This window comes from Gorilla gorilla, chromosome 22 (assembly GCF_029281585.2).
Source record: "Gorilla gorilla gorilla isolate KB3781 chromosome 22, NHGRI_mGorGor1-v2.1_pri, whole genome shotgun sequence".
NCBI classification, from domain to species: domain Eukaryota; kingdom Metazoa; phylum Chordata; class Mammalia; order Primates; family Hominidae; genus Gorilla; species Gorilla gorilla.
The window spans coordinates 23,999,733-24,023,233 of record NC_073246.2 but is presented as its reverse complement, the minus strand read 5'-3'; the positions used below and the strand labels follow the sequence as shown (position 1 = coordinate 24,023,233).

The 23,501-nt window shown below is 38.6% G+C and overlaps 1 long non-coding RNA gene across 1 annotated transcript in view; it reads left to right on the top strand.

Moving 5' to 3' along the window:
* The window catches only part of LOC109024456 (uncharacterized), an 84,444-nt gene extending 71,752 nt beyond the window's left edge, over window positions 1–12,692 (top strand). Inside the window, exons 5-6 of the long non-coding RNA XR_002003955.1 lie at window positions 5,441–5,551; window positions 12,492–12,692. This is a non-coding gene — a long non-coding RNA (uncharacterized lncRNA). The remainder of the gene's footprint in view (window positions 1–5,440; window positions 5,552–12,491) is intronic.
* Window positions 12,693–23,501: the final 10,809 nt, after the last annotated feature.

The following is a 23,501-nucleotide window of genomic DNA, read 5'->3' as shown; positions in this document are numbered from 1 at the left end:
GCTCTAATAAAACTGCTGACTTATATTCTCTACTAACTAATCCTTCTGACTGTTCAATAATAATTAAATTGTATGGTGTTTTCCAAAAAGACAATTTTAAGCTGTTACTGGAAAGAGAAAAGAGCTGCTTGCATAAATGTCAGCTGGCTTTGTTGTTTGTTAATGTGAATAAAAGTCTTTACTAAATTGAAATATGTCAATGTTAGAGTGTAGAAGTTTAGAAACTTTTCAGTTAGTTTGTGCTTTATACTTTTATTATGTTTCAGTGCAAAATTGAAATAAACAACTCAGAATTTCCATTATTTTCTGTGGCAAAATAAATCACACTATTTGTACTTGTCTATTCATTTATGTAATCTTTCATAACTCCAACCAAACAAAACTACTTAAATACCTAATTCATTTCCTCAGTTTGATCTTTTGTTAATTTTTAAATCCCAGAGTATTATTGTGATTGTTCTTTAATTTGATGTTTTTCATTTTTGAGTTCATGGCATTCTAGCTTACTCTTAATAAAACCAAAATTCATGGTTTCAAAATTTAATTTCAAAAAACTACACATTATGTTAAAAATTTAAAAAAATTTTTTTAGAGTACATATTATACTAAAATTTTAGATTTTCTCTAAAATTTGATTACTATACTGAATTTAGATTATCTGCTTTAGAAATATGTGATTAAATATGCATAAACAGTACTATGAATATATACTTATTTTTTTCAGATTATAAACCTAAAGTAATGTAACGTTTTAAACATTTAAATATTTTAAAAGGAAATTAATATTTCTGCTTTTGATTTAGGTTCTACTGACTTTGAGTATTTGAATTATTTGTTGGAATGGTACACCTAAGCAAACATGTTATGCTATTTCTCAGAGAAATCAGTTCTTTCAATTCAAAGCAAACTAAAAATCTGCTATGTGCTGGGTAATTTAAAAGAGAATAGTGAGTGCATTTCTTTGCTAGAATGTGTTAAGTTTTAGGTATGTTCTGCTCCTTACTTCTACTCATATTTGCTAGATTGTATTGAATTATGGAGGAATGTAGTAATGTCTATTCTAGGAAGAAAGAAAAATACCGTTTCAGATATCTACTTTTGAAATACTACAAATATCATATTTACTTTTTTACCTAAATCAACTATTTTGGTTTTGTTTTTATTTATTTATTTATTTTAATGGCATACTCTCCTAGATATATGGGTGTTTTATCTTCTTTTATCTCTATGAAAATATTGAGTTTTAAAAAGTATTTCCTGCTTCTTGTTTGGACTACCTGCTGCAATTTGTTTGTCATTTAGTTTGATTTTACTCTTTTTCATAGCATATAATTTTCTCTAATTTTGGCCATCTTAGCTGGCAGGTTATGTTGAAGAGTAAGACAGGGAAAGAGACTACTATGCATTTGTACAGGAAGACTAATCAAAGGGTCCTCAATTTAGGGTGTGGTATTATTGAGTTTTCCCTTGAGGACAAACAAATGCCATTAACTAGATGCTTTTCTTTGGTATTATTATTTTCTTCATTTAAAAAACTATCATTCATCTTACTTGTTGGTGAAAGCTTGAATTTTTGCATGCTAGACTTAAAGTAAGAGAATAGAGCTGGAACAACGGCCGCATCATTAAATTAACACATTCTCTTTTAATCTTTCGATTTTCCATATGGTAGTCCCACCTCAGCTGTGCCTGATTTCCTTAAGTACATATTACCTCTGGTGGGTAATTTTCTAGAAGCCTATTTGTATCTTTCAAACCATTCTCCTTTACTAAACCTTGCAGCCACTTTGAGGGCACTTGGTGTCATAAGAACCTGAACCTATCCTAGATTTTGCAAGACACATAGATGATATCTGAGCTTCCTATTGGTTTTTATCTCTGCTTTCTCAGTCTAAGTCAATTATCACGAATTTATTTGCTTTTCAACTTTCAAGAAAAAAAATTTAACCTGCCATTTTTCTACTATTCCTTTCGCTCTTGTAAACTGCATGCTTTCCTCCTTTTCAGATCTTTTTACTGTGTTTTTTATTGTTGGGAATTCAGAAAGTATTAAGGAAAACACATGTTAAATCCACCATCTTTAAGTGAAAGACTTTATTTTAAACTACGTAAGGAAAATAAGAGAAATTTACTATTTTCATTTGTTTTAGTTATTTTATTTTTTAATTTTTATTTTAAGTTCAGAAGTACAAGTGCAGTTTGTTACATAGGTAAACTTGTGTTATGGACACATTTTCTGGGACTTTTAGTTTAAATTTTCATCAACAAAATTATTTAACGCTACAGATTTTGCCTGTTTTCCTTTTAATAATCTTTTACCCGGAAATTTCCCTCTCCATTGTAACAACCTGTAAAGAAGCTACCTCACCAAGTCAAATCAGATTAAACACTTTCTAGGTTAATTGTTGGAATTCTTATCAATTCAACCAACCAATATTTATTGTCAGAAACAATTATGCATGCAGGTAGATTCAGAATTATCAAAATACATATTACAGAATTGCCCAATTTATTGACTTTTTTGTTACTTTTTTATAATACTGGGGAAATTAAAACAATGAAGCAAAGAGACATTTATAATGACCTGTATAAAATCAGATCAAATGGGAAATAGAAACTAAAGATTTTTAGTAATAACTGAGAAGAAAAAAATGTTCTACTCTCTCACAGTGGTGTTCCCCCCAACCACTATTTTTTGTTACTAAGGACTTCTGGGATCCTTCCAATGCGATATTATTCATTTAAACTATTCAATGAAACTTGAAATAGCATTCATTAGAAACAAACTTTGATTTATTTTTAAATTGTTTTCCATTAAAGTTACAAAAGTTTGCAATTAGAATAGACCCTAGAGAAGATCTTGTTCAAATATCTTGTTGTACAGATAATGAGATAAAAAAATTGTTAAGATGAACGAAATATTCCCTAATCCCTTTTCCTACCACAGAGAATACTAAAAGTTGTCATCTGCATTCAGTCCACTGCTTCTTTCTATCATATTATCCCACATTAGAGACATGATCTTATTTTGAATTCAGGGAAACAATGCCTCTTATATTCCCTAAAGTAGTGCCTACTCTCAGGAATTTTCATTTCTAATTTTTCTCTGATATTTTATCATTCAGTGAGCCATATATTATAAAAATACATTTTAAAAAATCCGAAGTTATACTTACTAAAATGAGTAAAAATTATAGTGATTATTTATTAGGCAGTTAATTCATACCATGATATAACAGACTTCTAAAGTTACACACACACACACACACACACACACACACACACACACACACTCACATGAAGGCCAGATCATGAAACAATCAAGTAAGATATAAATATGAAAACACCAATAAAGACAAAAAGAAAAGAGCTTCATAGGATAGATACAAAGTAGACATAAAGTCTTGATAAAAACCTAGCCTGGCACAACATAAACTAATTTTGTGTTTAACATCTGTCTACTCTGCATTTATTCTAAAGTATCTTAATATATTATAGTTTTTGTGTTATCTTTATTGTTGTTAATGTTGTTATTTTAGTAGAAAAACAGGAATTTAAATAAAAGAAAATCATACCTTTGGGAGAATTATTAGCTTCCAAAATATATATGTGAGATGGTTAATACTGTCAACTTGATTGGATTGAAGGATACAAAGTATTGATCCTGGGTGTGTCTGTGAGGGTGTTGCCAAAGGAGATTAACATTTGAGTCAGTGGTTGGGGAAGAAAGATCCACCCTTAATCTCATGGGCATAACCTAATCAGCTGCCAGCGAATATAAAGCAGGCAGAAAAACTTGAAAAGGAGAGACTGGCCTAGCCTCCCAGCCTACATCTTTCTCCCGTGCTAGATGCTTCCTGCTCTCAAACATCAGACTCCAAGTTCTTCAGTTTTGGGACTCGGGCTGGCTCTGTCTCCTCCTCCTCAGCTTGCAGACAGCCTATTGTAGGACCTTGTGATTGTGTAAGTTAATGCTTAATAAAGTCCCCTTTATATATATATTGTATTAGTTCTGTCCTAGAGAACCCTGACTAATAAAGATTTTGTTACGAGGAGGGGTTATAGAAGAACAGAATATTAAGGATGGAGTTCTTTCACTGGTTTTGGGGTTATCTGGAGTTGGCTGCTTAATATGATTAGATCCAAAAATGCAAAAGACTCTACTTCTCAAAGTATGGAGAACACTGATAGTCCTTGGCGTGAACTGTCAAGAGAGTAGTGCAAAATAAATGCATTTGACACTCCTGATTCACCACTGGCTAAGATGCAAGAAGTTTAGTGACTCTATACATAATACCTTTGACTATATGTGGAGACCCAAGGAAAATAATGAAGCTGGTTGGCTGCTCCTAAGTTCAGTGGACATAATGATGAAAGAAAATGATGAACTTAGAGCTTCTGTCTTCTAGCTTCAGAAGCAGATACTGAGCCTCAAATCTGCTAAGATTGCCCTGAGTGAGAGTCTTATCTCCTGTAGAGAAAGAGCTGAAACTGTGAAAAAACAGACGAGCTCTTATCATACGAGTGAGTGGTGTACCTGCAAGGAAAGATGCATGCACAGCCTTGCCAGGTGTCTACTGTTAAAATGAGGGCATTGATTGGAAAATAATGGGATGCTGCAAGTTGGAATGGGGATGTGTGGGAGGACCCTGATGAAGCTGGGGACACTGAGTTTGTAAACTCTGATGAACCTTTTTTGCCAGAAGGAACAGCTTCCCCATCCCCAGTAGTGGCATAATTTCCTCCCCAACTCATGCTGCCATCAGCCTTTCCACTTTTGTCTGAGGAGATAAACCCTGCGCTGCTTGAGGCAACAATGATGGCCTCTCCTGAGGCAGTTGCCAGGCAAGACAATGTTGATTCTCCTCAGCAGCCACCCCAACCCTTCTGTTTGCTTCTAGACCTATAACTAGACTAAAGTCCCTATGGGCCCCTAGAGGCGAGGTTGAGAGTGTGACCCATGGGAGGTGCACTACACTCAAAAAGAACTGTTTGAGTTCTCTAATTTATATAAACAGAAATCTGAGGAACAGGCATGGGAATGGATATTAAAAGTATGGGATAATTGTGGAAGAACATAGAGTTGGATCAGACTGAATTTATTGATTTGGGCCCAGTAAGTAGGGACTCTGCCTTAGTGCTGCACTCAGGGAATTAAAAAAGGTTCTAACAGTTTATTTGCTTGGTTAGCTGAAATATGGATTAAAAGATAGCCCACTGTGAGTCAGCTGGAAATGCCTGATCTCCCTAGGTTTAATGTCAAGGAAGGGATCCAAAGGCTTAAGGAGCTTGGGATGGTGGAGTGGATTAGTCACTTTAGACCTACACATCCCAGCTGGGAGGGTCCAGAAGATATACCCTTGACCGATGCCTTGTGAAATAGTGAGGGCAGCACCTGCATCATTGAAGAGCCCTGTAATTGCTCGTCTCTGTATTTCAGATCTAACAGTGGGAAACTAAGTCACACAACTACAAAATTTAAATACAATGGGAATAATTGGATGCTGAGGTGGTAGGTACCAAGTGACAGCACTCAACTATCAACCTCAAGGTAGGCATAGCTACCATAATGGACAGCAGAGGCAAAGTGGCAATCAGAGTAGTCTGACTCATGTAGAGCTCTGGCATTGGCTAATTAATCACAGTGTTTCTAGAGCTGAAATTGATAGGAAGACTGCAGCATTCCTGTTTAATTTATATAAGCAGAAAATTTCTAGGTCGAATGGACAAAATATTAATTTGAATTATAAAAACAGAGAATCACGGCCCCTCAAACAATTTCCAGACATGAGTCAGTTTACAGACCCAGAACATCTTGAATGCACGGGGAGGGTGGATCCTGTTTAGGAAGGACCCCACTACATTACCGACAATATGCAGTGAATCTTTCTCCCATCCTTCCCCAAGGAGACCTCTGGCCTTTACCAGGGTAACTGTGCAATGGGGAAAGGGAAATGATGAGACATTTCAGGGACTACTGGACACTGGCTCTGAACTGACGTTGATTCCAGGGGACCCAAAACATCATTGTGTTTTTGTTGTTGTTGTTGTTGTTGTTTTTGAGACGGAGTTTTGCTCTTGTTGCCCTGGCTGGAGTGCAATGGCGCGATCTCAGCTCACTGCAACCTCCACCTCCAGGTTCAACCGATTCTCCTGCCTCAGCCTCCCAAATAGCTGGGATTGATTAGGGGCATGCACCACAACACCCAGCTAATTTTGTATTTTTAGTAGAGACGGGTTTTCACCATGTTCAGGCTAGTCTCGAACTCCTGACCTCAGATGATCTGCCTGCTTTGGCCTCCCAGTGCTGGGATTATAGGTGTTAGCCAAAAAAGGTCATTGTAATCCTCCACTTAAAGTAAGTGCTTATGGAGGTCAAGCAATTAATGGAGTTTTAGCTCACGTCCGACTTACAGTGGGTCCAGTGGGTCCCTGGACTCATCCTATGGTCATTTCCCCTGTGCCAGAATGCATAATTTGCATAGACATACTTAACAGCTGGCAGAACCCCCACATTGGCTCCCTGACTGGTAGGGTGAGGGCTATTATGGTTGGAATGGCCAAAGGGAAGCCATCAGAGCTGCCTCTACCTAGAAAAATAGTAAATCAAAACAAAATCAATAGTAAATTAAATGAAAAACAATATGGCATCCCTAGAGGGATGCAGAGATTAGTGCCACAATGAAGAACTTGAAAGAGGCAGGGGTGGTGATTCCTACCACATCCCTGTTCAACTCTTCCATTTGGCCTGTGCAGAAGACAGATGGATCTTGGAAAATGACAGTGGATTATGGTAAACTTAACCATGTGGTGACTCCAGTTGCAGTTGCTGTGCCAGATGTGCTTTCATTGCTTGAGCAAATTAACACATTTCCTGGTACCTGCTATGCAGCCTTGTAAATGCCTTTTTCTCCATTCTTGTCCATAAGACCCACCAGAAGCAATTTGCCTTCAGCTGGCAAGGCCAGCAATATACCTTTATTGCCCACCTCAGGGGTATATAACTCTCCAGCTTTGTGTCATAATCTTATTCAGAGAGGCCTTGATTGCTTTTCTCTTCTGCAAGATATCATATTGGTCAATTACACTGATGACATGATGTGGATGGATCCAGTGAGCAAGAAGTAGCAAACACACTGGACTTATTGGTGAGACATTTGTGTGCCAGGGGATGGGAAATCAATCTGACTAAAATTCAGGGACCTTCTACCTCAGTAAAATTTCCAGGGGATCCAGTGGTGTGGGGCCTGTCAAGATATTCCTTCTAAGGTGAAGGATAAGTTGCTGCATTTGGCCCCTCCTACAATCAAGAAAGAGGCACAATGCCTAGTTGGCCTGTTTGGATTTTGGAGGCAACACATTCCTCTTTTGGGTGTGCTACTCCATCCCATTTATCGAGTGACCTGAAAGGACGCCAGTTTTGCGTGGGCCCAAAACAGGAGACGGCTCTGCAACAGGTACAGGCTGCTGTGCAAGCTGCTCCCACTTGGGCCATATGACCCAGATCCAGCAGATCCAATGGAGCTTGAGGTGTCAGTGGAAGATAGGGATGCTGTTTGGAGCCTTTGTCAGGCCCCCAAAGGTGAATCACAGCGGAGGCCTCAAGGATTTTGGAGCAAGCCCCTGCCATCTTCTGCAGATAACTACTCTCCTTTTGAGAGACAGCTTTTGGCCTGCTACTGGGCTTTGGTGGAAACTGAACGTTTGACTATGGGTCATCAAGTCACTGTGAGAGCTGAATTGTCTGTCATGAACTGGGGGCTTTCTGACCCATCTAGCCATAGAGTGGATCGTGCACAGCAGCATTGCATCATCAAATTGAAGTGGTATATACATGATCGGGCTTGAGCAGGTACTTAAGGCACAAATAAGTTACATGAGGAAGTGGTTCAAATGCCCATGGTCTCCACTCCTGCCACTCTGCCGTCTCTCCCTCAGCCTGCACTAATGGCCTCATGGAGAGTTCCCTATAATCAGTCAACAGAGGAAGAGTATACTAGGGCCTGGTTCTGCACAATATGCAGGCACCACCTGAAAGTGGACAGCTGCAGCACTACAGCCCCTTTCTAGGACATTCCTGAAGGACAGTGGTGAAGGGAAACCTTCCCAGTGGGCAGAACTTTGAGCAGTGCACCTGGTTGTGCACTTTGCATAGAAGGAGAAGTGGCCAGATGTGCAATTATATACTTATTCATGGGCCTTATCCAATGATTTTGCTGGATGGTCAGGGATTGAAGGAAGCATGATTGGAAAATTGATGACAAAGAAATTTGGGGAAGAACCTCTCAGAGTGGTCAAAAACTGTGAAGATATTTGTATCCCCTGTGAATGCTCATCAACGGGTGACCTCAGTGGAGGAGGATTTCAATAATCAAGTGGATAGGATGACCCCTTCTGTGAACACCACTCAGTCTCTTTCTGCAGCCACCCCTGTCATCGCCCAATGGGCCCATGAAAAACGTGGCCGTGGTGGCAGAGATGGAGGTTACACATGGGCTCAGCAACATGAACTTCCATTCACAAAGGCTGACCTGGCTATGGCCACTGCTGAGTGCCCAATTTGCCAGCAGGAGAGACCAACACTGAGCCCTCGATATAGCACCATTCCTTGGGGTGATCAGCAAGCCACCTGGTGGCAGGTTGATCATATTCGACCTCTTTCATCAAGGAAAGGGCAGAGCCTTGTCCTCACTGAAATAGACTCTTACTCTGGATATGGGTTTGCCTATACTGCATGCAATGCTTCTGCCAAGACTGCCATTGGTGGACTCATGGAATGCCTTATCCATACAATATTGCCTCTGACCAAGGCACTCACTTTACGGCTAAAGAAGTGCGGCAGTGGGCTTGTGTTCATGGAATTCACAGATCTTACCATGTTCCCTATCATCCTCAAGCAGCTGGATTGAAAGAATGATGGAACAGCCTTTTGAAGGCACAATTACAATGCCAACTAGGTGACAATACTTGCAGGGCTGAGGCAAAGTTCTCCAGAAGGTTGCGTATGCTCTAAACCAGCATCCAATATATGGTACTGTTTCTCTCATAGCCAGGATTCATGGGCCCAGTAATCAAGGGGTGGAAGTTGAAGTGGCACCACTCACCATCACCCCTAGGGATTCACTAGGACAATTTTTGCTTCCTATTCCCATGACACTATGTTCTGCTGGCCTAGACTTCTTAGTTCCAGAGGGAGGAATGCTGCCACCAGGAGACACAACAAGAATTCCATTAAACTGGAAGTTAAGATTGCCACCTGGACACTTTGGGCTCCTCCTACTTTTAAGTCAATAGGCAAAGAAGGGAGTTACAGTGTTGGATGGGGTGGTTGGCCCAGATTATCAAGATGAAATCAGTCTACTACTCCACAATGGAGGTAAGGAGGAGTATGCATGGAGTACAGGAGACCATTAAGACGTCTCTTAGTATTACCATGTCCTGTGATTAAGGTCCATGGGAAACTACAACAGCCCAATCCAGGCAGGACTACGAATGGCCCAGACCCCTCAGGAATAAAGGTTTGGGTAACTCCCACCAGGGAAAAAAACCATGACCTGCTGAGGTGCTTGCTGAAGACAAAGGGAATACAGAATGGGTAGTAGAAGAAGGTAGTCATCAATACCACTTATGACCATGTGACCAGCTGCAGAAATGGGGACTATAACTGTCATGAGAATTTCCTCCTTCTTTTGTTAAAAACATGTTTGTGCATGTATACACTTGTACTAAGAAATCATCTTTATTTTATTTCCTTTTCCTTTATCATATGTCATAATACTTACTGACTTCATGTCAGCATTTAAGTATTGTTAACTTTATGTAATAGTAATTGAGTTGGGGATTGGTGTGTTTCTGGTTGTATGAAGGATAGTTATAGTATGTTAGGCATAATTAGGACCTTATTATTGTCTTTATTTGAAGATTATGTATGATCTCAGATGTGTATGAGTTCAAGTTGACAAGGGGTGGACTTGTGATAGTTAATACTGTCAACTTGATTGGATTGAAGGATGAGTCAGTGGGCTGGAGAATGCAGATCTACCATTTATCTGGTTGGCACCATCTAATGAGCTGCCAGGGAATATAAGGCAGGCAGAAAAACGTAAAAAGGAGAGACTGGTCTAGCCCCTCAGCCTACATCTTTCTCCCATGCTGGATGCTTCCTGCCCTCAAATATTGCACTCCAAGTTCTTCAGTTTTGGGACTTGCACTGGCTCTCCTTGCTCCTCAGCTTGTAGACAGCCTATTGTGGGACCTTGTGATCATGTAAGTTAATACTTAATAAATTCCTCTTTATACATATACATGTTCAGATATATATATATGTATATATATCCTATTAGTTCTGTCCCTCTAGAGAACCCCGACTAATACAACATGTAAATGAAATAAATATTTTATTAAAATTAATTCATGTAAATTATATTCTGTATCTATATAACAAAAGCTGAAGCTTGTTGGGGTTTTTATAGAAAAAGCATAATATAAGACTTTTTCAGATGCAGACATTTTACAACCTGGATACTCTAGAAAAATAGAGGTAAAGCTTAAATGCAAGTATTCAATGTGGGTGCAATCTCATGGGACTCACTTTTGAAATCCATGCCTTAATTGGCAAAGAGATGCCCTCCTATCTTTTGCAAGCACAAATATTGCCTGTGTTTCCTCTGGAGAGAATAACATGCCTGTCTTAGGGCACCAGGCAATGGTAGAGCTAGCCAATGCTATTTACTGAACAAAAAGCTCAGGGAGCAAGTGTGATCAAGCCAATCTAAGCCAAGTAGAAAGCATGTGCAAATGGCACCAAAAGTATACCCAACGCAAAATTTTTAGTTTGATGTGTTTTTGTTGTTATTTTACTTCTATATTCATCCCAATAGTGAATATGCATACCCAAAATAAGTGAATAATTTTTAACCAGGCAGTTTACATTGCTTCTTCTTATATATAAAGGTACAATTTTGATCAATGCACTTTTATAAAACAATTTGATGTGTATAGATAATATATGTCTACCTTGTAAGTCCTTCAAAGTTGGTCTATCCGTAGACTCACCCTTTTGTGCACCAGAACCCAGAATAAAATTGGAATCACATAGTGTGGAATGAGGATAAGTAGCACATACCCCATCCTCTCATCACAGCACAAAAAACCATACTGGTGGCTGGGTGGCCTGTGGGGCAGGCGGAAGGCTTGTGTTCCAGTGCAGACACTCCTCCGTGTTGTTTTTCTACAATAAAATTAAAGTGTCTACAATTTTGACCAATATTTAACACAACCCTTAAAAAATGTAAAATATATTGACATAATTACATTTAAAAAGGCAGAAAAGGCCTCAATATTTAAAACTCAAGCACATTAGATAATTGTGTTTATTCTATATTGCTATGAGAAGGTATATTAAAAACACACTTCTTTACAAAATGTATGTCTATCCATTTTTTAGGCCAAGTTTAAAATCTATTAATAAAATAGAGTAGATAAATTATCTTATAAATGAAGTAAATACTACCTTTTCTCATCAATTCTTTGAATAGTTTACCAAACCATTACTTAAAATATTTTATGCTTTCAAATAAACAGTTTAAGTAAATTAATGTTTCACTTCACATTTCCAAAGTAAGCTTGGCATTGACCTGGATTATAAGAAAGAGTTCTAATTTTCTTAATAAATGTTATATTCAAGTACACATTAGATTTGTTATGAAAAGAATTTTGACCTACTTTACCACAGCTGTGTTTCATGAAGTCTATAGACGTTTTTCTAATATATAGTGAATATATTGCAAGAATGTATACCTACAAATTCAATGTACTAATGTAAGATTATGCAGGCCACTAAAACTCAATTTTTAAAATTAATAAATGACAGAGGACTTTTTCTTTTCCCAGAACAAAAAATAATAATGCTTAATATCAAAATGCATGCAAATATATCAAAATGCATATAAATATATGTTTATAACTACACACACATATCTCCTTACTAAAGCCAATGCTTCCAAAGTTAAAATATATTAGTGATTGATACAAGGTGATATAATTATATGTATGGTATATCATATCTGATATTTTTATCTTGTAATTACAATTTTCATAGTATTCATGAGTCAGTCATTTACAAAATTAATTATATGTGTTAGGTACCATGTAAGTTTCAGACCTATATCTACCTGAATTTTTAGTTGTGTTCAGAAATAAAATGCATTTCCCTTGATAATGTCATACTTGCACTCTTGAGAAATCTTACATGATCTAGAAAGGTCTTAAAACTTTTGTTTCAATGAGGAACTGAGGGGTCAGACATGCAATAACCAATTTTATTAAATAACTTCAGTAACAACCATTTCATTATTACAATTATTACAAGAAAATCCAAATTACCTAAGTCAAAACTGAAAAAATAAAAACATCACTTTCTTCATTTCTCTTCAATCTGCAAACAAACCTCCATCACCTCTAGCCCTGATCTTACTTTATTTTTGTTGCAGGTCATCCTACATTGGCCAAAGGAATAAAGAAGAATGACAGGGTTAATGATGGATATTTGAATTCTTCTGAGTTTTCTGACGTGCAAGGTGTAGATTCCTCTTGTTAGTCATTCAAACCAACAGCAGCTTTAAGTATGTAATTTGTGATATCTAATTAATCAGTCATTCATATCCAAGGTTATAAAAACTCATACTGTACAATAGAGATTTGTATCATGGATAAAATAAGAATGCAATGTTCTTTTAGCACCACCCAATTGGTGGGTCTGGAAATAATGACTTCTCTGACGAGTCCAAATTAAATTGGAACAAAGGTAAAAGTTCTCTCCAGGAGGCCAGACAATGAAGAACAGGCAGTTTCTTACACATCTCTACTTTAATTATAGCAAATGGCCCATCTGCTTCAAAACCAGAAGTAGGCAATGACTTCTCACTCCTCTGCTTGAATTTCTCGCCCTCCACCTATCTTTGTGATACTATAACACTGTCTAGGTATTATTGCATTTATAATGATGTATTATAATTTATTTGATTATTTATTTATTACCTCGATTTGATGAATTATTTAAGGGAATAAAATACACTCTACACTTGTTTATTCACAGTATCTTGCATCTGGGCCATCCCTACAGGAATAAAGTGCCCTGGGAAAACTGTTTGAATCTGTTCAAGATAATAATATTTGTGGGAAAATAGGCACTGCTGGCATCTTCAGTGGTACTTAGACATCATAAAAAAAAAATGGAAATCAGACGCAAGGCCATAGCCCACATTCCCAAGCTCTGGGCCCAGAAAAGTCATTCCAACTTCAGTATTTTTTATAGCTCACCAAGTCTAAGGTGTTTTGTTATACTCATACAAATGTACTAAGACATACATTGGTACCAGATGTGAGATGTTGACATTACAAATATGAAAGCAGTTTTGGGACTGGTTAAAAGGTAGAGGCTTGAAGAATTTGAAGGTGAGTGCTGGAGGAAGCCTAGATTGTTATAAATGAAATGTTAAGGGTTGTTTTATTGTGGGCTCAGAAGAATAGAGCTCTAGGCAGAGTCTCAGCCATCCCAGAGATTACCTAAGTGGTTGTGATCATAATATTGGTAGAAATGTGAATGGCAAAGGCAATTCTGATGAGGTCATAGAAAAAAATGAGGAACAAGGTATTAGAAACTGAATAAAGGCCTTTCTTTACTATAAAGTGGCAAAAAACTTGGCTGAATTGTGTCCACATCCTAAAACTTTGTGGAAGGCAGAATTTGGAAGCAATTAATTAGGATAGTTAGTAGAAGAGATATCTGAACAGAGTGATCAGGGGCCTTCACGGCTTCTCTTTATTGCTTATAGTAAAATATTAAAAGAGAGAAGCAAATTAAAGATGAAATATAATCAAAAGGGAAGTGGAATGTAAAGATTTGGAAAATTCTCAGCCTGAACAGTTTGTAAAAAGAAAGAGGGCATGTTCATGACAGAATACCAACAGTGTGGCCAAATTACTCTTTTTTCTTTTTTTTTTTTTTTTTGAGATGGAGTCTCGCTCTGTCACCCAGGCTGCAATGCAGTGGCATAATCTCGGCTCACTGCAAGCTCCGCCTTCCGGGTTCACGCCATTCTCCTACCTCAGCCTCCGGAGTAGCAGGGACTACAGACACCTGCCACCACGCCTGGCTAATTTTTTTTGTATTTTTAGTAGAGACGGGGTTTCACCGCGTTAGCCAGGATGGTCTCAATCTCCTGAACTCGTGATCCGCCTGCCTAGGCCTCCCAAAGTGCCGGGATTACAGGCATGAGCCACCGTGCCCGGCCCCAAATTACTCTTGATAATGAAATTAGTATGGATAGAAGGAAGCCAGATTATATTCATCAAGACAGTGGAATAATGGCCCTGAAGGCATTTTAGATGTCTTAAGGCTGCCACTTCCATCGTAGGACAAGAGTGACAGGCAGAACAGTTTCAAGACAGAGCCCTAGGGAGCTCATGGTACCTCAGAGCTCATTACCTAGGGCCATGTCGAGTTTCGCTTCATGCATTCCTGTGCAGTGTTCTTTGGCCTCCCCGGTGTAGTGTAAGGAGGCCCAAATGCAGCTCAGCCTATCACTATGCAAAGCAAATGTGGTAAACCTTGGCAGAATGCAAGTGGTGCTAACTCTGCAGCTGTATGGAGTGCACAAACTATGGAGACATGGCTCTCTCCATCTAGACTTCAAAGAATGCCTTGAAGAGTCTCTGGACCCAGGCAAAGAACTGCCACAAAGTATGGCTGCCACAAAAGCCTCCACTAAGGCAATACCTATTGGAGCCCCTGGTTCAAGTCCACTGAGCCTTAAATTCAGGGATTCTGCAGAGAAGCCCCACAAGAGCTATGTGTAGAGGAGCTCCAGGAGCAGTGCCACCCCCATGACCCCAGAACTGTAGGGCCACCAACATGCAATTCTAGCCTAACAGAGTTACATGTACTGAACACCAACCCATGAAAGATGCATCATGGGTGGCACCAGGCAAAGCCATAGGCTAGGGTCTTCTGGAAGCTTGTGGACCCAACCCCACCCTAGTGTGTCTGGAAGGTGGGACCTGGAGTCAAAGAAAAGAATTCTCAAGCATCAAGGTTTAATGTTGTTTACTTTGTGATTTCGTACTTAATTCCAATCCTCCTTCTGTTTTTCCCTTTGAAATGGAACTAACTGTCCTGTGCCTGTCTCACCATTATATTTTGAAAGCACACAACTGTTTGATTGTACTGGCTCACAACTGGAGAGCACTTTGTTTCAGAATTATTTTGTACCTTGTGTCTCACCTATATCTGATTTAGAGATGCTAGATGTAAGACATTTGAGTTGATGCTGTAACAAGTTAAGATTTTTGAGGGGTACTGGGATAAAATATATGTTTTTTGCATGTAAGTAGGATGTGAGTTTGGGGATCCAGAAGTGAAATTATGTAGTCTGAAAGTTTCTCCTAAAATTTATATGTTGAAACTTAAGAAGTGGGACATTTAGAAGGTGATGAAGCCATGAGAGCAGGGCCCTAATAAATAGGAGTAAGGCCCTGATAAAAGGGCTTGAGAAAGTAGGTTCACCACTTTTTTCCCTTCTGCCATATGAGGATATGGTGTTTCTCTCCTCCAAAGGATGCAACAACAAGGTGCCATCTTAGAGCAAAGACCAAGCCCTCACCAGGCACCAAAACTGCCAGTTCTATGATCTTAACACTTCCAGCCTCCACAACTGTGAGAAATGTGTTTATGTTGTTTACAAATTATACAGTCTCAGGAATTTTCTGATACAAGCACACATAAATAAGACACCAAGGTATTTTCAGAGTTGATGCCTGCTGAGGACCGTGAGGAAAAATTTTGTCCAGCCTCCCCTCATTCCTTGGCTTGTAGGTGGCCGTCTTCTTTCTGTGTCTTCACACTGTCTTTCCTCTGTACATCTGTGTGTAAATTTCCTCTTTTTTATAAGAACGTCGGTGATACTGGATTACGGTCCACTCTAAAAGCCTTATTTGATTACCTGTGTAAACACCCTAACTCAAAACACGGTCACTTTCTGAAGTGCTGCTGTTAAGACTTCAACATATAAATTTTTCAGCTCGTATCAATGGCTAAATCAATTCTATAAATGCCTTATATCATAAATAGATTTTACTGAAAGTATCTGGAAATTTGCAGTAGATACTCTCTGTTCTGATAACAGAGTCTCAGTTTCACTGGTTGACTGCTAAAGAAAATTATTTAATTCCATTCCCCAAGGAGCACGTCTACACAATATATTTTAAAATGTTTGTGATAGCAGGAATGCAAAGCTATCACCTTATAACAGCACATTTTCACTTACTCATGTGTAAAGCCATATGCAAGATTTTAGAAACATACTCGCTTTGGGTTGTAAAACTCATAGTAAACCTGCTAGTTCTGTTGCCAGAAGAGAATGTCTATGCCGTCTCCTCTTCTGTCTTCTGGATACTTTATTTTGCGCATTAACAATTGATAATTTTACAAATACTGACAACTGCTTTTTTTAGAATCACCTATACCAAGTAGTATATGTGCTTGTAAAATCTCAAATCCACATCTGGCTAGAAAAACATGTTAGAAATATCTAGACACAGCATTTAAAAAAATTTTACCTGCATTCCACCTTTATTTGCTGATGGCATTAAAAGAAATGATTGTATAACTATTGCTTCTACCTGGATAAAATGCAATTATCGTGTCTTATAATATTCGTTAGCTATGTCTAAATAAATATAACTATGTAACCAATAAAACAAATAAACTGCTAAAAAAAGTGTCAAAGAATCATATAAACCTACAAAGCTTTCAGCCTTCCCAACAGGGAATTGGGCCTTAAGAAATGATAGCAAACATGCAGTGCTTACTATGTGCCAGGCACTCTTTGAAACTTTTCAAATATATGATAGCTATAAATACATGTCATCTTTACACCTATCTTAGTAAGGAGTCCCTATTATCATCTCCATTTTACATATGAGAAAACAAAGGCATAGATCAATGAAGTAATTTATCCAACATCAGCCTAGTGAATAGACAGCTGTGGTCGAAAGAAACTTTAAAGCAAGAAAGTCTGACCCCAGAATTAAGAATCTTAGCTACTGCATATACTACCATTTATTCATTAGAACCAATGGAAAGGTGCTGAATGGTTAAGCACGTTGACCCGTGATCATGAGACCCGCATTCGAATGAACTTTATCACTCATTGTCTGCATGACCTTTCTGTTTCTCAAAATATTCTTAGCATCCAGCCTTAACCAAACCCTCAGTATCTACCCAATGCAGAGCCTCTTCTTTGGTGTTGCCAGCTTCATTCTTGTTCATTCTAAATGCATCCCATAAAATATATTATGGCTCTCACTTAAATAATAATGCCTCTCACCTATTGTGATAGGCAAAAAAGTGATTATAAATTCAAAGAGCTTAGCATCATTCTAATCACAGGATGAGCACTCAATAATCCTTAGCTATTATTACCAATACCTTTTTATAATTAGTGCCACCATCCTATGATTACAATTACTACTATCAGTACTGTTGATACTACCAACAAACTTGAATTATATAAGATTTAACCCTTTTCCTGTTTAGAAATAAAAATGTGCAGCTCACTGCCAGCACTCATTTAATTTTACATAAACATGCTCTTTGAAGCTAAACCAAATCTAACTGATTTTCAATGAGGAAATAGAATATAAAAACTGTTCTTGGAGTTATTCGTAATCAGAACTAACATCGGAATCATCTGAATCATGAGAATCATCTATTTTGGAAAAATCAGATTCATCAAATGAATCTGCCGCGAACAGCTGTTCGAGAACGATGTTAACAGCACGAGAAGGAGCTACGTTTTCTAGGAGTTGACATTTTCAGCAATTGAGAATTACTGTATTTTGTAAATTGAAATACCACTACTAAAAACAGAATGCTATAAATAGAATGATGTCTTTTGTTTCCAAAGTCGATAAACTACAGCGATGCCAAAGTAACAATAAAAGCGAGATACATCGTGGCAAAGTTATCTCGAGTGCAAGTGCTGCCGGGTAGTATTCTCTGGGCAAACGAGTAAAGGGTTAAAATAAGCAGTTAGTCTAAATGTTGTTTAATGTAAATTTTCTACTGTGACTTAATGTTCAGTACAAAATATAAACTTTATACATATAACCATGATACTTAAAAGATAGAAAAATGTGTAAGTCAAAACTTCAGAGAAATGTCATCGTTTTAGAGAGAGAGAAAAAAAAGGATTTCCTTGCATTGCCTTCCTTTTCCACCAATTTTGCCTCTACTGCTTTCCTGGAGCAAGGGGTTCTTTGTAGACTAAGAAAAATAAAAATGCTATTTTGGCTGGATTCCCAGTACATTACATATAAAGAATTTACTTTACTAATTTATAGTTTCCCAAAATTGTACTTCCAAAATTTTGTCAGTTTGATGGAATTCCTCAGCTACTCTTATTCTTGTACTTTTTAATTATTTTTTCATTGCTACCATATAACTCAGTAAATAATGACAATAGATCAACAAATTTAGAGTATTCCTTATTTTGAATTTAAAAACATGTAAAAATTATCTATTGTTGACACAAAACAAGTGTGTTAATTACAAAAAATCTCTGATTTTTAAGGATACTTATACCAAAACAGATATACAGAAGTTTAAAAGAATCAAAAAACAAAGATCGTTTTTCCATTTCAAGTATTGAATGTGTGATTTAAAACAAAATATGAACAAAATAAGTACACCACTAAAGTTGTAATCATTATTATTATTATTTATTTATTTTCTTTTTTATTTTGAGACAGAGTCTCACTCCCTCTCCCGGCTGGAGTGCAGGGGCACAATCTTGGCTCACTGCAGCTTCCACTTCCCAGGTTCAAGCAATTTTCATGCCTCAGCCTCCCCGAGTAGCTGGGACTACAGGCATGTGCCACCATGCCTGTCTAATTTTTTGTAGAGATGAGGTTTTACCCTGTTTCCCAGGTTGCTCTTGATCTCCTGAGGTCAGGTGATCCGCCTGCCTCAGCCTCTCAAACTGTTGGGATTACAGACCATAACATATTATTTTATTTAGGATTTCAGTCTTGGAGAAACATAAAAGCAATTTATATCACATAAAAGTTGCTTAAGAAATAAATAGTGGCCGAGTGCTGTGGCTCACGCCTGTAATCCCAGCACTTAATTAATTTTTTTAAGTGGTTCAGCATTAGAAATCAATATAATATTTAAATTTGAAAGAGCATTTTTATTATCCACATTTTTTAAAAAAACAAGTAATTTCTGAGTTAGAATTTCACCAAGAAGACCGCAGGAATGACATGCATGGGAACCATTCTGTAATGCATTGATAGGTACTGAAGAAAGTATACTTTCTTCTAATTAGGGTATGAGCAAAGAAACTGCAACTAACTGTGGAATTATAATAAGAATAGGATCAATATCAGTGGTGTTAATTCTGCAATATTGTAATATAGAGACTGAATAATGTCACTTGTGTATCAACTATTCTCATGAAATAGGTAGAAGACTGATATGGTTTGACTGTGTCCCCACCCAAATCTCAACTTTAATTGTATCTCCCAGAACTCCCACGTTGTAGGAGGGACTCAGGGGGATGTAACTGAATCATGGGGGGGTGGTCTTTCCTGTGCTATTCTCATGATAGTGAATAAATCCCAGGAGATCTGATGACTTTACCAGGGGTTTCTGCTTTTGCTTCTTATTTTTCTCTTGCCACCACCATGTAAGAAGCTCCTTTCGCCTCCTGCCATGATTCTGAGGCCTCCCCAGGCATGTAGAAGAGTAAGTCCAATTAAACCTCTTTTTCTTTCCAGTCTCGGGTATGTCTTTATCAGCAGTGTGAAAACAGACTAATTCAATAAATTGGTACCAGTATCGTGGGGTGTTGCTGAAAAGATACCCGAAAATGTGGAAGTGACTTTGGAACTGGGTAAGAGGCAGAGATTGGAACAGTTTGAAGGGCTCAGAAGTCGACAAGAAAATGTGGGAAAATTTGGAACCACCTAAAGACTTGTTGAATGGCTTTGCCCAAAATGCTGATAGCAATATGGACCATAAAATCCAGGCTGAGGTGGTCTCAGATGGAGATGAGAAATTTGTTGGGAATTAGAGCAAAGGTGACTCTTGTTATGTTTTAGCAGACTGGTGGCATTTTGCCCCTGCCCTAGAGATTTGTGAAGCTTTGATCTTTAGAGAGATGATTCAGTGTATCTGGCAGAAGAAATTCCTAAGCACCAAAGCTCTCAAGAGGTGATTTGTGTGCTGCTAAAGGCATTCGGTTTTATAAGGGAAGCAGAGCATAGAAGTTTGGAAAATTTGCAGCCTGACTCTGCTGTGTAGAAGAAAAACTCATCTTGCAGGAGAAAATCAAGCCCACTGCAGACATTTGCATAAGTAGCAGGTAGCCTAATTTTTTGTTGTTGTGTTGTTTTGTATTGTTTTGTTTTGTTTGTCTTTTTTTGAGATGGAGTCTCGCTCTGTTGCCCAGGCTGGAGTGCAGTGGCGTGATCTCAGCTCACTGCAAGCTCTGCCTCCTGGGTTCACACCAGTCTCCTGCTTAAGCCTCCAGAATAGCTGGGACTACAGGCACCTGCCGCCATGCCCAGCTAATTTTTTCTATTTTTAGTAGAGACGGGGTTTCACTGTATTAGCCAGGATGGTCTGGATCTCCCGACCTCCTGATCCGCCCACCTCGGCCTCCCAAAGTACTGGGATTACAGGCATGAGCCACTGCACACGGCCAAGGGAGCCTAATGTTAATCCCCAAGACCACGGGGAAAATGTCTTCAGGCCATGTCAGAGATCTTCATGGCAAACCCTCCCATCACAGGCCCAGAGGCCCAGGAGGAAAAAGTGGTTTTGTGGGCTGGTCCCAGGGTCCCTGTGCTGTGTGCAGCCTAGGTACTTGGTGCTCTGTCTCTCAGCTGCTCCAGCCACACTGAAAGGGGCCAACACACAGTTTGGGCTGTGGCTTCAGAGGGTGGAAGCCCCAAGCCTTGGCACCTTGCACGTGGTGTTGAGCCTCCAGGTGCACAGAAGTCAATAATTGAGGTTTGGGAATCTCCATCTACATTTCAGAAAATGTATGGAAATGCCTGGATGCCCAGGCAAAAGTTTGCTGCAGGGGCAGGGCCCTCAAAGAGAACCTCTGCTAGGGCAGTGCAGAATAGAAACGTGTGGTCAGAGCCTCCACACAGAGTCCTTACTGGGGCACTGCCTAGTGGAGCTGTGAGAAGAGGGCCACCATCCTCCAGAGCCCAGAATGGTAGACCCACTGACAACTTGCACCATGTGCCTGGAAAAGCCACAGGCACTCAAAGCCAGCCCATGAAAGCAGCCAGAGGGGGAGGCTGTACCCTGGAAAGCCACAGGGGTGGAGCTGCCCAAGACCATGGGAACCCACCTCTTGTATCAGTGTCACTTGTGTGTGAGACCTGGAGCCAAAGAGATAATTTTGGAGCTTTAAAATTTGACTGCCTTGCTGGATTTCAGAATGGCATGGGCCCTGTAATCCCTTTGTTTCAGCCAATTTCTCCCATTTGGAATGGCTGTATTTACCCAATACCTGTACCCCCATTTTATCTAGAAAGTAACTAGCTTGCTTTTGATTTTACAGGCTCATAGGCAGAAGGGACTTGCCTTGTCTCAAATAAGACTTTGGATTATGGACTTTTGGGTTAATGCTAAAATGAGTTAAGACATTGAGGGACTGTTGGGAAGGCATAATTGGTTTTGAAATATGAGGTCATGAGAATTGGAGGAGGCAAGGGTGGAATGATATAGTTTGGCTGTGTCCCCATCAAAATCTCAACTTGAATTGTAGCTCCCAGAATTCCTACATGTTGTGGGAGGGACCCAGGGGGAGGTAATTGAATCATTGCGGCCAGTCTTTCCCGTGCTATTCTCATGATAGTACATAAGTCTCAGGAGATCTGATGGGTTTATCAGGGGTTTCCACTTCTGCTTCTTCCTAATTTTCTCTTGCTGCTGCCGTGTAAGAAGTGCCTTTCTTCTCCCGCCACGATTCTGAGGCCTCCCCAGCCATGTCCAATTAAACCTCTCTTTCTTCCCAGTCTTGGGTAGTATTTATCAGCAGCATGTAAGCGGACTAATACAAGGACTAAGAAAAGGAAATATTTGAAACCTATAAATATAAGTGTATTTAAAAAATATCCTCATACATACTTGCATAGTAGATAATGAGATCTCATTAAAAGTGAGCCAAACACGAAGTCTATCTGCAAACAAAATGAAGAAAGGAACTTAAAGGATGAATCAAGTTAAACCAGCAGTCCTAAATTTTGGCAACCTGTGCCGTTTTCTAGACACCTCTCCTATTCGCTGAGATGTTGGCGTCTTGTTAACTTTGCGGTCTTGATCTAGTCTGTCAGTTAACAGTTATTGAAAATACTGGCTAAACCATTGCTTTCCAAATTATTTGTAGTGAAGAGCAAATATCCTTAATTTTCAATTCCACAGAGGCTATTACTTGAGTACAATTTAATAAAAAATGAGAAACTCCAAAAAAAAAGGAAAGGAAAAATAGATAAATATAAAAACCCAGACTCCATTTTTTTTTTTTTTTTTGAGACCGAGTCTTGCTTTGTTGCCCAGGCTGGAGTGCAGTGGTGCAGATCACACCACTGCCTCAGCCTCCCCAGTAGCTGGGACTACAGGCACCCTCCACCACGCCCGGCTAATTTTTTGTATTTTTAGTAGAGATGGGGTTTCGCCGTGTTAGCCAGGATGGTCTCAATCTCCTGACCTTGTCATCCGCCCACCTCGGCCTCTCAAAGTGCTGGGATTACAGGTGTGAGCCACCACGCCCAACCTCCATTTTTTTTTTTTTTAATTATTGGATTCCATGGCCAAAATTACTCCATTATATTGCAAAAAACCCATAATTTAACTATTTTTTCAAATTCTTCTTTACTGCTTTGACTTAAGGGTTTGCTATTTCAATAGAAATGCTTTTCTAATAAACGGGATGAGCAACAATTTAGTAAATTACACAGATTACCATATTCCTCATTATTACTGACAGCATATATTTTAAGTAATTAAAAATATTTCTCATTTCAGAATTGCACTTGGGAAAACGTCAAGAAAAGCAAATAAACATATATTCTTATATAAGTATGTAACTATGCTGGAATAACTGATTTTTAACTTTTTTGAGATCAATATACAGCATGTTGATTATCCTAATAGTTGAGTAGTATACATTTAAATTTTACTAAGAAAGTAAATTTTAAATATTCTAAGGAAAATTTTAATATCTGAGGTAAAGAGTATGTTAATTAACTTGATTTAATTATTCCACATTGTATTAAAAATTTTAACACCACTTTTTACCCCATAAATACAATGATAATTTGTCAATAAAAAAAGAAATTCTTCCGTATACAAGACATAAAATGCAAATCAGAAAGAGTAGAGCAAGATGCTCAAATGGAAGTCTCCACTAGCTATCGTC